The following is an 11,671-nucleotide window of genomic DNA, read 5'->3' on the forward strand; positions in this document are numbered from 1 at the left end:
CTGAGATACAAACCGGTAAGAACTATTTAAAGCCTTAATGATAACAAAGGATGAATTAAATCTTACTTGGTATGACTTACTTTCTAATCAGTAGAAATGTCCTCCTTTTATTTCTTTGGGATAAACACCTAGAACACTATCAACTGTACCTTGAGTACAAATACCAACTAATAAGTAGATATAACATTTTCTTTATAAGGTTTTGTATGGAAAGGCTTCATCCTTATCTTATTAAAGTTTTGGTGGATTTAAAGCCTATGTTGGACTAAAGCTTTTAAACTCAAAATCTACTAGATACATATTTATATAATAATCTAAATGTGGCTTAGATTATTATGCAAAGCCACCAAGAATAAGTTTTCTTATTCCTTTGATAGCTAGGCCTGGCAATTGGGTTGGGTTCGGGTTGGCGGGTTGGAATTCAGAAACTCAACCCAACCCATATAATATATGGGTTGGCGGGTTGACGGGTCACAGGTTGACATGTTGGAAACATCAACCCAACCCAACGCACATAACCCATATAAGTATATGGGTTGGCGGGTTCACGTGTCAGTGGATCGAACCCAACCCATATAACCCATTTAATAAGCAACACATTTTAAGATGAAATTGAAAAAATACAAATAAAATGAAGACTGTAGATTGTTACTTACCGTAGAGAGAAAGGAAGGTGGGTCGAAGCTGACAAGAGCGAGTGCGAACTGCGACGTCAACGAGTTCTGTACGACCGATGATGACCGTTGAGCAGATGAGGAGCGACCAATGAGTGATTGAATCGTGAATTCATGATGTTTTTTGCTTCGAAGATCAGTCCATATCCTTCGTTCGTGAATGTGGAGACTGGAGGAGGCTGGAAAGAGAGGCGTTTTTTTTATTAGGGCACGCAATGGCTGCACAAGGAGTCAAGGATGGATGACTGGATCATCCATAAGCCCATAATGCCACATACATACGTGACACGATTATACGGCTGATGATATGAATACCAAATTAAAGTTTAAGGATAAGATAAATAGAAAATAATAGTATAATATGATCTTAGATTGTTAAAAATTAAAATAAATAGATAATTAAATATATTAGGCGGGTTGACCCGCAAACCCAAACAGGTAACCCAACCCAACCCATTAAATAAATGGGTTGGCAGGTCAAAATATTTTCGTGTCGGGTTACGGGTTGGGTCGAGAGTTGTCACCCCTACTGATAGTTGAGTTAGTAGAAAGCGAGCTTCTAATAACGAAACAAATGGGAGGTACATGGAACTTGAAGCAACTAAAGAACCATAACCTGATGTAGTTATAGTTGGCACTAGTTTTAGCAAAGATTGTTAAAATTGAATAGTAGATATTCACAAACACAGATTGTTTGCATTAGTAGTAGAAATATCTATGACTTAAGAAATGTGAAAGATCTCATTGATGAGCTTTTATTGATGGTTTCTTGCAAATCCATCAAACACCAAGATGTTATGTCAGATCTCGAATCTGATTAATGACTTACAGTCATGAACATGAGATGTAATCCATATATGATAATCAAGTATGGTCTTTATTGAACTTCCTATCTATAACAAGGCTAGAAGGATAACTAATACATTATACGGATAACTATACACATTTAAAGCAAGAATTATGATAAAAAAAGATTTTCTCATACTGATGTCATTGACTATGGTCCTTATCATACTCATGAAATAGACTATGATCAAACCTTTTTCACAAGTAGCTATGATTAGACCAGCAACAATATTATTTACTATAAATTCATATTCTCAATAAGAGATTGATATTGCCATATTTATACACATTTTTAGGCAATATTATTTTAATACATTTTAATTAATATTTTGGTTAATTGCAAAGCTAAGTGATACTTATTGAATTAAATTTTATTTTGCAGCTAATTGAGACACTCTTGAAGATTAAGGACCAGAAGTGACAAGCATTGGAACTTTGGAGGATTGAAGCTTAAAAGAAGAAGATTTCAGCAAAAAAACAATCTCATGACGTGAGACATCCATTCTCACGACGTGAGGAGGGGAATTCTAGAAGATTAGTACGCAAAAAGAAGAATACTTGCACGATACGAATATCTACCGAGCTCACGACGTGAGGGGTCCATTCTCACGATGTGAGCCCTATATTTTGGAAAAACTAAAAATACACCTTACATAACTATTAGAAAAGATTTTGGATGAAGGATATTTTAAGATACTCGAATTTGGAGGTCAGAAACCTATGAAAAACATACCTTAGAAGGACAGCTTGCTTGAAAATTAAGAATTTGAAGATCAAATCATTACATTCGGTTTGCATACTTGAATCATGTCAATTTCCTATGAACTTGTCTGTTTGATTTCAGTTATGAGTAGCTAATCTAGTTTACTTTCTTTTAGCTAGATGAAACCTTAGAGCTATGGTTTAGTTTACTATTTATTGAATTTTATAAAGTTGGATTTATGCTTGTGTTTGATTATCATTATCTAACATATTAAAGTTTGTGACTTTGTTGCTTAAATTCAAGTTTAGTGTAGCTTAGTGACCATTAAATTACATGAACTTGTTTACCTATTAGTTTAGTGTCTATTAAATTGCTAGACCTAGGAGTGACCACATCTAGATTAAGTAATAAAAGTAACAAACTTAGATATGTTGGAGAACATAATTGTGACCATAAATGTGTTTGCTTAATTGTCTTAGATAAATCTTACATAGCTCAATTATTATTAACAACTAATTATGTGGTTGCTTGTGTATGACCATACATAGTAGTACATGAACTAGTGAAAATATTAGTATATTGGACCAAAATTGGTAACCGACCTTATTAATCCATAAGTAACTAACCATAGGAAAAAGGTAGATTCGAAACTAACCGAAAGTGCTTTTAATATATTGAGTAAAACCGTTCTTAGTTGAGTGCTTAAGTTTTTCCGAACTTGAAAAATCAGATAAAAAAACACTTTTAATTATTGCTTGCTTTTAGATTAATCTTTTAGTAATTATGTTAGTATACTAAATCCGTTCCCTAAGTTCGATACCCGAATATTCGTGCTATACAATATGTGATTAGGTCCACTGCCTTAGACGTAATAGTTAGTTAATTAGTTGGTTAAAACTAGTAGGTACAATTTTACGCATCAGAGATATAGAAAATAGATTTCAAGAAAGACCACTTTTCTTAATATACATTTACTAGAAGATATCTAAATAGATTAGCCTGGAGGTTTTCTTAATCCATGTTACACTAACATAATATGTAAAGCTTGCGATCTAGTTGGGCATACAAATAAAACATCTCAAGGTTGCAATCATGATTTTAATATAAAACCACAAGGTATGTTTTTATATCAAAATGAATATATCATGTGTGTTTAGTATGAACTAGTGGGAGCATAGTGACATTCCTAATCTTGTATGAATAAGACATACTTAATCATGAGAAATTACATTCTGCCCATGCCAGGCCTTTTCACTTTAACTCATAATGTATTTCTAAAATGAAATACTTAAGAAGGACAGGATACATTCTTGGAATGCAAAATCTATAGAGATAGATAAATTGAATGTTAAAAGTTTCTTATTTTTATGCATATATTGACAATATCTTCAAAGAGATCAAGATAGAAGATTCCAGTGGAGGAACCTTAGCATTTTCACAAGGCTCTAAGTTGAGCCAACCTCACAAGGACCTAGCTCATAGGTTTGAACTAGCTGAAATGATTAATATTCTATTTCCTTGGTAAATGAATCCATCATTTATGCCATGTTATGCATAACACCTGGTATATGATCATGATATGAGCACATCATAATATACCAATTGAAAACTTGGTTAAGTCAGTGGATGACTATGAGAACATTCTAAGAGTACTTAAGAAGAACTAAGAGAATGTATATGAGATAATTAGTTTAGAATAAAATCTTCATGTAAAAAGCAACATAAGAATTTGATTTCTAAACAAATATATAGATAATTACGAATTATAATTGGATTATGACTTCATTCTGGGATGAAGAGCAAGTTTAGTTGGAATGAGGTCCAACCAAAACATAATGACACAATATATTACAAAATAAGAATAGACTACTTTAGAAGTTGAAATCTAGTATGATTGGATGAATGAGTTCATTGAAAAACTATGTTGATTTCTTCCATTCAAGGATCACATATAAATCTTTGTGACTTCGAAAGTATACTTAATCAAGCTAAGAGACTCTATGTCACAAAAGAACACCAATCATATACTCCAAGATATTTAACCATACCTAGAGTAAAGTCAAATATGGAGATGATAGTATTTGTATAATTCATACAAACTAAATTTAGTCGAACCCATTAATTAAGTCTTTTTATTAAGCTAAGTATGAATGGTCACACTTTATCTATAAGAGTTTATTATTCTACAAATGGGATTTTGATTTGGATTTAGTATATTAATAATGGAACATCGTGACAACAACTATTATATTATTTTTTGATATACTGGGATATGATCATAACATCAATACTTGTTGTGTTCTATATTATCATGTTTAATCCATGAATAATCTTATTATTCTAAAAGTTCATAGTCGGTTATAATTCTGGGTGCAATTATGATGTAAAACCAATATGAATTGGATTGGTTGATTTTCACTGGATAAAGGTAGGCAATGTGCTGTAACCAAGTTTCGTAGATACTTGTCAGAGAACTAGTATTGAACTGAAATACATCAAGATCACATTGTGGGTCACTACCTTGAGTGATACTTGATTAAAATTTACTATATTTGTATCCTTAACACATGAGATACATAGTGTGTAACATTCCGTTTAAAATAAAATAAATAAAATAAAATAAATCAATAAATAAATAAACAAATAAATAATAAACCTTAAAACCCCGAGATCCATTTTTATATTTTTATGTTAGCCCTAAATCTGTAATAACTTATTAGAGTATTAGTATAAGGAGTTAACTGTTATAAATTTTGGAAATCGGGGGTTAAAGTGTAATTTTCGGACTAGTTATGAATAGATTTGTGGATGATGGGGGGTTGTTTGGTAACTTTTAGTCCTGAATTGAAAGGAATTTTGGAATCAGGGAGCTATAGAGTAAATTATGGACTTAATTTGAAGAAAATAAGTGGGAAGGAGGGACTGGAAGTGTTAAAATGAAATTAAGTTTTAAAATGGAGGAGGCGAGGCTAAAAACCGACACCCCCTCCTTTGCCTCCCGTTTTCTTACTCAAACCCTAATCCTATAACTATTGTAGTCGCCACACTTATCCCTCCAACCTTCAGCCGCCGCCACCCGCTTTGCGTCGTCGTGAACCATCGAGCCAACATCGCCACTGCTCTTGCTGCCGAAGAAGACGAAGAATGAAGTTTGGATGTCGTGACAAAGGAGAAGTAGGAAGAAAAGATGCTCATGGTGTTCGCTTCTGCCGTTCTCAGTTAAGGGTCGCGCCATCTTTCATTCTCCGCTTTTTTTTATGACGCTACGCCGCCGCTGCGGCCCCATGCGGCTGTCCCGTTTTGCTGTCGCTCTCCGACCACCGTCTGCCACCATGAGTGTGGCTGAGTTGTGTGCGTATTCAGTGGATGCTCGTGTTTCGTGTATGTGTGTGTACTGCTGCTGCAATTTTTCAGGTGTGTGTTTGCGTTTTGGTTGGCCGGAAATCAAAGATAACCACGATGGTAGCCAATAATGGTGGATGCCGCCTTGTTGTAAAAATGAGTGTCGTATAAGCTAAAGGGTGAAGGTTCAAAAGGATTGTGAGTATTTAGGATTGGGAAGTTTTTAGGAACCTTAGACACAAATATGCACATTGAGGTCTTGGTATAATGGTTGAGTTCAAAATGGATTGTCTTATGTGATATTGGTGATGAAAGTTTAACCTAAAAATTAGTTTTGCTTGAGGGAAAGCAAAAGATAAGTGTGGGGTATTTTGATATTGCCAACTTTATACACATTTTTAGGCAATATTTTAATACATTTTAAGTAATATTTTTGTTAATTGCAAAGATAAGTGATAGTTATTGAATTAAATTGTATTTTGCAGCCAATTGAGACACTTTTGAAGATTAAGGACCAAAAGTGACAAGCATTGGAACTTTGGAGGATTGAAGCTTAAAAGAAGAAGATTTCAGCAAAAAAAACCAATCTCACGACGTGAGACATCAATTCTCACGACGTGAGGAGGGTAATTCTAGAAGATTAGTAAGCGAAAAGTAGAATCCTTGCATGATACGGATATCTACCGAGCTCACGACGTGAGGGGTCCGTTCTTACGACGTGAGCCATGTATTTTGGAAAAACTATATATAATCCTTACATTAACGATTAGAAAAGCTTTTGGAGGAAGGATATTCTGAGATACTCGAATTTGGAGGTCAGAAACCTGCGAAAAACAAACTTTGGAAGGAGAGCTTGCTTGAAGATTAAGAATTTGAAGATCAAATCATTACATTCGAAAAACGTAGGAGGATCGAGCAACATCCTAAAAAACGAAAGCACATTTGAAAGCTTTGAGAGACCTCCTAGCAAAAGGACGCTGGTTACGAGCCCAAAACAGAAACAGAGAAAAGTAGCGAACCTGAAAGCGAGCCCATAAACATAATGTCGGACATTGCCGACATGACGTTGGAGGCATACAAGAAGAGAATATGTGAAGACACCGGTCCAGGACTTGTGCAACCCGCAATTCCTGCTACTTCTACATTCGAGCTCAAGGGACACATCCTTTCTGTGCTAAAGGATATTCCATTCTCTAGAAAAGATTATGAATATGCATACAAACACCTCGATGAAGTCAATAACATCGCCGATTAATTCAATGTTCCGAATGTACCACGAGAAACAATGTTGTTAAGAATGTTTCCTATTACCTTCAAAGGAGCTGCAAAAGATTGGTTAAAGACACTTCCACCAGGCACAATCATCACTTGGACAAAGATGTGTGAAGAATTCCTCCAACAATTTTTCCCACCATCCAAGGCTGCTAAACTTAAGAAAGCCATAACCAATTTCGAGCAACAAATGGGGGAGTCTTTGTATGAGGAATGGGAACGATATAAGGGGTTAATAAGGATTTGTCCCCAAAAAGATCTAAATGAGCAACAAGAAGTATCGATCTTCTACGATGGGGTGAACGTAACGACAAGGCAACTCCTTTATTCTCAAAGACCTTTAACAAAGAAGAATTCCACTGAAATTAAGGAACTAATCGAAGAATCTTCAAATCATTCATGGGAGTACCACAACCCTCGTAATGATGGATCTAGGGGAATCGGAAATGGTGCTTCGGAAGACATGGCGGCTGTTTTGGCAATATTGAGCAACATGGATCGAAGAATGACAAAGATGGACCAATCCATACACGCAATATGTGTAGGTTGTGAAATTGCAATGGGCCATATTTGACAAAAGACTGCCATTTAGACAAAAACGGGAATAGGAAAGCTCAAGTTTGCTACTCTAGTGGAGACCTCTATGATGAAGATTGGAGAAATCCAAAGAAGGAATGGTTGCCGTATGAGGAGTATAAGAAACAAAAAGAAGAAAAATATAAGCAAACCGTCCGGGGATTTTACCAAAAGGAACAACCACAACCCTAGAAAAAAGTGGATTTAGAGTTAATGCTTCATATATTCATGGAAGCTTCTGAAAAACTTCACGATGCAACTAATGCTAACATGAGAAATCATCAAGCGTCCATTAAAAATATCGAGGCTCAACTCAGCAAATTAACTACAATAGTTAACGAACGGTTACTCCAAAAAATCCCGATAATAAACCACAACCACAAGTCATGGATATAACTACTGAAGAATGCACTATATATGAGCTCTTGGAGACATTAGAAGAAGAAAAAAACAGCCAAAGAGGATGAAAATCAAAGAAAAAAATGTTGTTGAAACACCGACCTCATGACATGAGGATCTAACCCTTACGATGTGGTCTTGGTATGGGAAGAAAAATCTTTCTTGTGCTCAAGCTTATCAACTCCCTTTACCGTTTCCTTGTCGAGCCAGAGTGCATCCTTGGGAACAAGAACATAAATATTTTATGCAACAAGTTACAGGTATTCTAGTCAATACTCCATTTATTGAATCCTTAGCAAAAGTTCCCGAATATGCAAAATTTCTTCAAGATTTACTTGACACTGACCAACAATTAGAGAAGACTTCCAGGGTAGTTCTTAGTGAGCAAAGTTCCATGGTTATTATGGAGGGGATACCAAAGAAAATGGGAGATCCCAGACGCCTTACACTTCCATGTGATTTTGGAAATAACACAAAGACATTTGCGTTAGTCGATTCTTGAGCGAGTATTAATTTGATGCCTTATTCGTTTTACCAAAATCTCAACCTTCCATAATTGAAGGCTACAAGGATGACAATTCATATGGCAAATCGTTTTGTGACTCGTCCTCGAGGCATAATTGAGGACATACTGGTAAAAATTGGAAATTTTATTTTTCCAATCGACTTTGTGGTGCTAGATATGAAGGAGGATGAAAATGTTCCTATTATCATTGGATGCCATTTACTTAATACCGTACGAGCCTTGGTGGATATTCACGAGTCAAAGCTTACCTTGCGAGTGGGAAATGAGGAAATGACATTTGGAGTTGAAGATGGATTCAAGAAGGATATTGCTTCAAATGAAGTATTCAATATGGATGAAGATAATGCGCTTGAGGAGTTAGAAAAATTGATGGAAAAAGAAATTCAAACAAGAGAAAAACTAAAGCGTATCAAGCAAAGAGCTTCAATTCCAATGGTCTTTTAGGTTTTCGCTTTTAAAACACAAAAGTCTCAAGATAAGGAAGAAAGTGAGGAAACTATTTTCTCAAGTAATGACGAATTAAGTGAAGAAGAAATTACACAAGCCTTGAGCAAGCCAACTTTGGATAAGGTGGATATTGAAGCTCGGGAACAAAAAAAAAAGAAAAAGGAGAAGCTGATCTTGCTGCGAGAAATAAAGGGTTAAAGCGGAAACACGAGGAAGGCGATTCTAAAACGAAAAAGGAAAATTCTAAAAAAAAACATATTTACGAAGGGTGCAAGTTTACAAGAAAAGATGGAGGGAACAGAAGGAGCAAATGGATATCGTATCTCCAACCAATACCACGTAGGACAGCACGGAGTCTGGCTCATGACTCCATAAAAAGAAACGCTTCTCGGGAGGCAACCCGAGCTCGGTTTGCATTTTTCATTTTTCTTTTAGTTTTTGCATTTTTTTATTCAAGTTTTAGGATAAGTCATCATCATAGTCATCTTAATCTTAATATATAGTAAAAAAAATCAAGTGTTGGGTTAAATTTAAAGAGTGGTTGAATTTTTTTTAAGAAAAATAGTTTTTTGGGAAAAAAAACCTTGAAACCACAACGTAGGACTAAGCACCACGACGTGAGAATTAATTTTGTCCCAATTTTTGGCACAGCTTAAAGCTCACAACGTGAGGTTTACCCCTCACAACATGAGCCATAAAAAATACGGGAGGGGGGGGGGACCATTTTATACCTTACTTCAAACAATTGACTATTACTTTAAACTATCATTTTCAACCTCTCACGCACGAACGAACAGAAGAGGCTGTCCCCATACTTCGGTTTTGTTCCAATTTTCTTTGAACTTCTCTCAATTTTGTGCTTAAACTTCTATTTCGGTAAGATCTTCCTTCTCTAATCTTGTTAATTTCGCTATTTTGGTGCATTTAGGGTTAGGGTTGTTCTTGAAGGCTAATATGTTGAGATTAGTTCTTTTATTTGTGAATATGTTGTTGCATGTTTGATTTTTCGACTTAGAATCAAAGCCTAAGTAAACCCCACCCTTGATTTTGGATTGATTTGTCCTTCTGTTAGGCCGACTACATCTGTCGTTCACGGCTGACAACGTAGCTTCGAGCTCACGATGTGAGTTCAGTTCAAAGAGTTTTCTGAGATTTGTTGGCTGAATATGTGATCTTTGTTACTTCCTTTGGGTTTGTTTATTTTTTATTTTACAGAAAATGGCATCAAGGAGAACCAATGAGCAATTCCACATAAATGTGTTCGACCTTCACCCATTATACCAACTTCCAGTTAACATGTGTCAAAGTGTGGTGAGTAACTTCAAAAACAAGATTGGATGGTTATACAACATAGAATTCGCCATTTATCCACGTATTGATTGGACTAAACTAGACGAAATCGTAATCATGGCGAAATTGACCCCATATTTAACGAATACATTTATTGGGGATGTGTTTTCTTTCACTTGTAATTGGTGGCAAAATTTATTTCCTATTAGGGAGCCGGTGTTTATGGAATTATGTGTTGAGTTTTTTGCTTCGGTCTCATTTGAAGACGGAACGGTGGATCCTTATTTTGCACGGGTGTTCGTTTTTCGCCTTTGGGGCGAATATCGGGAGTGTAGTCTCATAGAATTTTCTTGGAGGATGGGCATTTATGAGCAAAATGAAACAAGGTCTCAAATTTTTGACATCTTTTTGAGGGCGAATGCGTGAGATTATCCTTCGGGGGTGAATGGTTTTGATTTTTTGGTCCACAATTGCAAACGGGGCATTCCATTCGGGTGTCTCGCAAGAGATTCACATTCGGTCACCTATTCACCGACTCCTTCATCGCTTGGTTACTTTCTCCGTTAAAAATAAGAAGCACGGAGACAAGGTCACAAGTCTCAACTTATTCTTTTTATGGTTTATTATTGATCCGGCCGTTTGCTTTAATATTCCATACCTTCTTGCTAGCTATTTGGGAAGCAAGTCGGTAACATCATGAGCCGAGAGCCCAATAGCGGGTGGACACTTTATCACTCGCTTGGCGAGGTCTTATACTCTTTTTATGCCTCGCTTGACTCGTACCTTGACATGCAAGGATGAAGACGATTTATCTTTGGATTATTTGGAATCCATGCATGTCATTATTAATATGGGTTCACATTGGAGTATTCATGCTGAAAATGATGGGGAACAAATTGGTCAGCCCGAAGAGCAACCGAGACCCAGGGGCGAAGGAATGTGAGAGCACGGGGTGCAAGGGGACAACAACCACATCAAAAATTTGAGGTGGGGTACCAACCGACCCGTTTCAAAGTCAAGTTGGTACTTATTTGGATAATCTTCGCGATGGTGTGAATTATCGTAACGAAGCCATAAATTTCTTATTTTCTCATTTTCACATCGAGAGACCACCCACTATGCCTCCTCATTATCCTTATATTCCGACTTGGGAGGAGCTTTGGTCGCAACAGGGAGATGGAGTCGGGACCAGTGGAGCGAGAGATGATGGAGACGATTATTCATATTTATCTTTTTTATTTTTAGTCATTTTTATTTTCTTAGTTATTTTGGTGTGTTTTATTTAGTGTGTTTTTATTTTTATTTTGTATGTCTTAAACATGTAACCGAATTGTGTGATGGTTTTTTTCTATTTTCCACCAAATGTTTGTTTGGGTGGCAGAATTATAAGAGTATCGATAGAAGAAAGAAAAAAAAGATACAAGAGAAAGCGAGAGAAGTCGTGTGTTTTAGAGAAACGAGTCGAAGCCCATAATTTTTTATTAGTGTGGGGTGAACCTCGTGTGCGAAGAGAGATTAGAGAAACGAGGGTTTCCGGAAAAATAAGGGTCTTAGAAGAGTCTTAATCCATTAAGAGATCAATTGCATCTTATTTGA

The 11,671-nt window shown here is 36.0% G+C and overlaps 1 non-coding gene across 1 annotated transcript; it reads right to left on the minus strand.

Annotated features, from left to right (window-relative positions):
* Positions 1-6,991: 6,991 nt before the first annotated feature.
* On the minus strand, positions 6,992-7,098 carry LOC145168064 (small nucleolar RNA R71). The gene has a single exon (XR_013741657.1). It is a non-coding gene; the product is annotated as a small nucleolar RNA R71 (small nucleolar RNA).
* Between the last annotated feature and the right edge of the window lie 4,573 nt (positions 7,099-11,671).

Source organism: Lactuca virosa, chromosome 3 (genome assembly GCF_052849685.1).
Source record: "Lactuca virosa cultivar CGN04683 chromosome 3, Lactuca_virosa_CGN04683_v6, whole genome shotgun sequence".
NCBI lineage: Eukaryota > Viridiplantae > Streptophyta > Magnoliopsida > Asterales > Asteraceae > Lactuca > Lactuca virosa.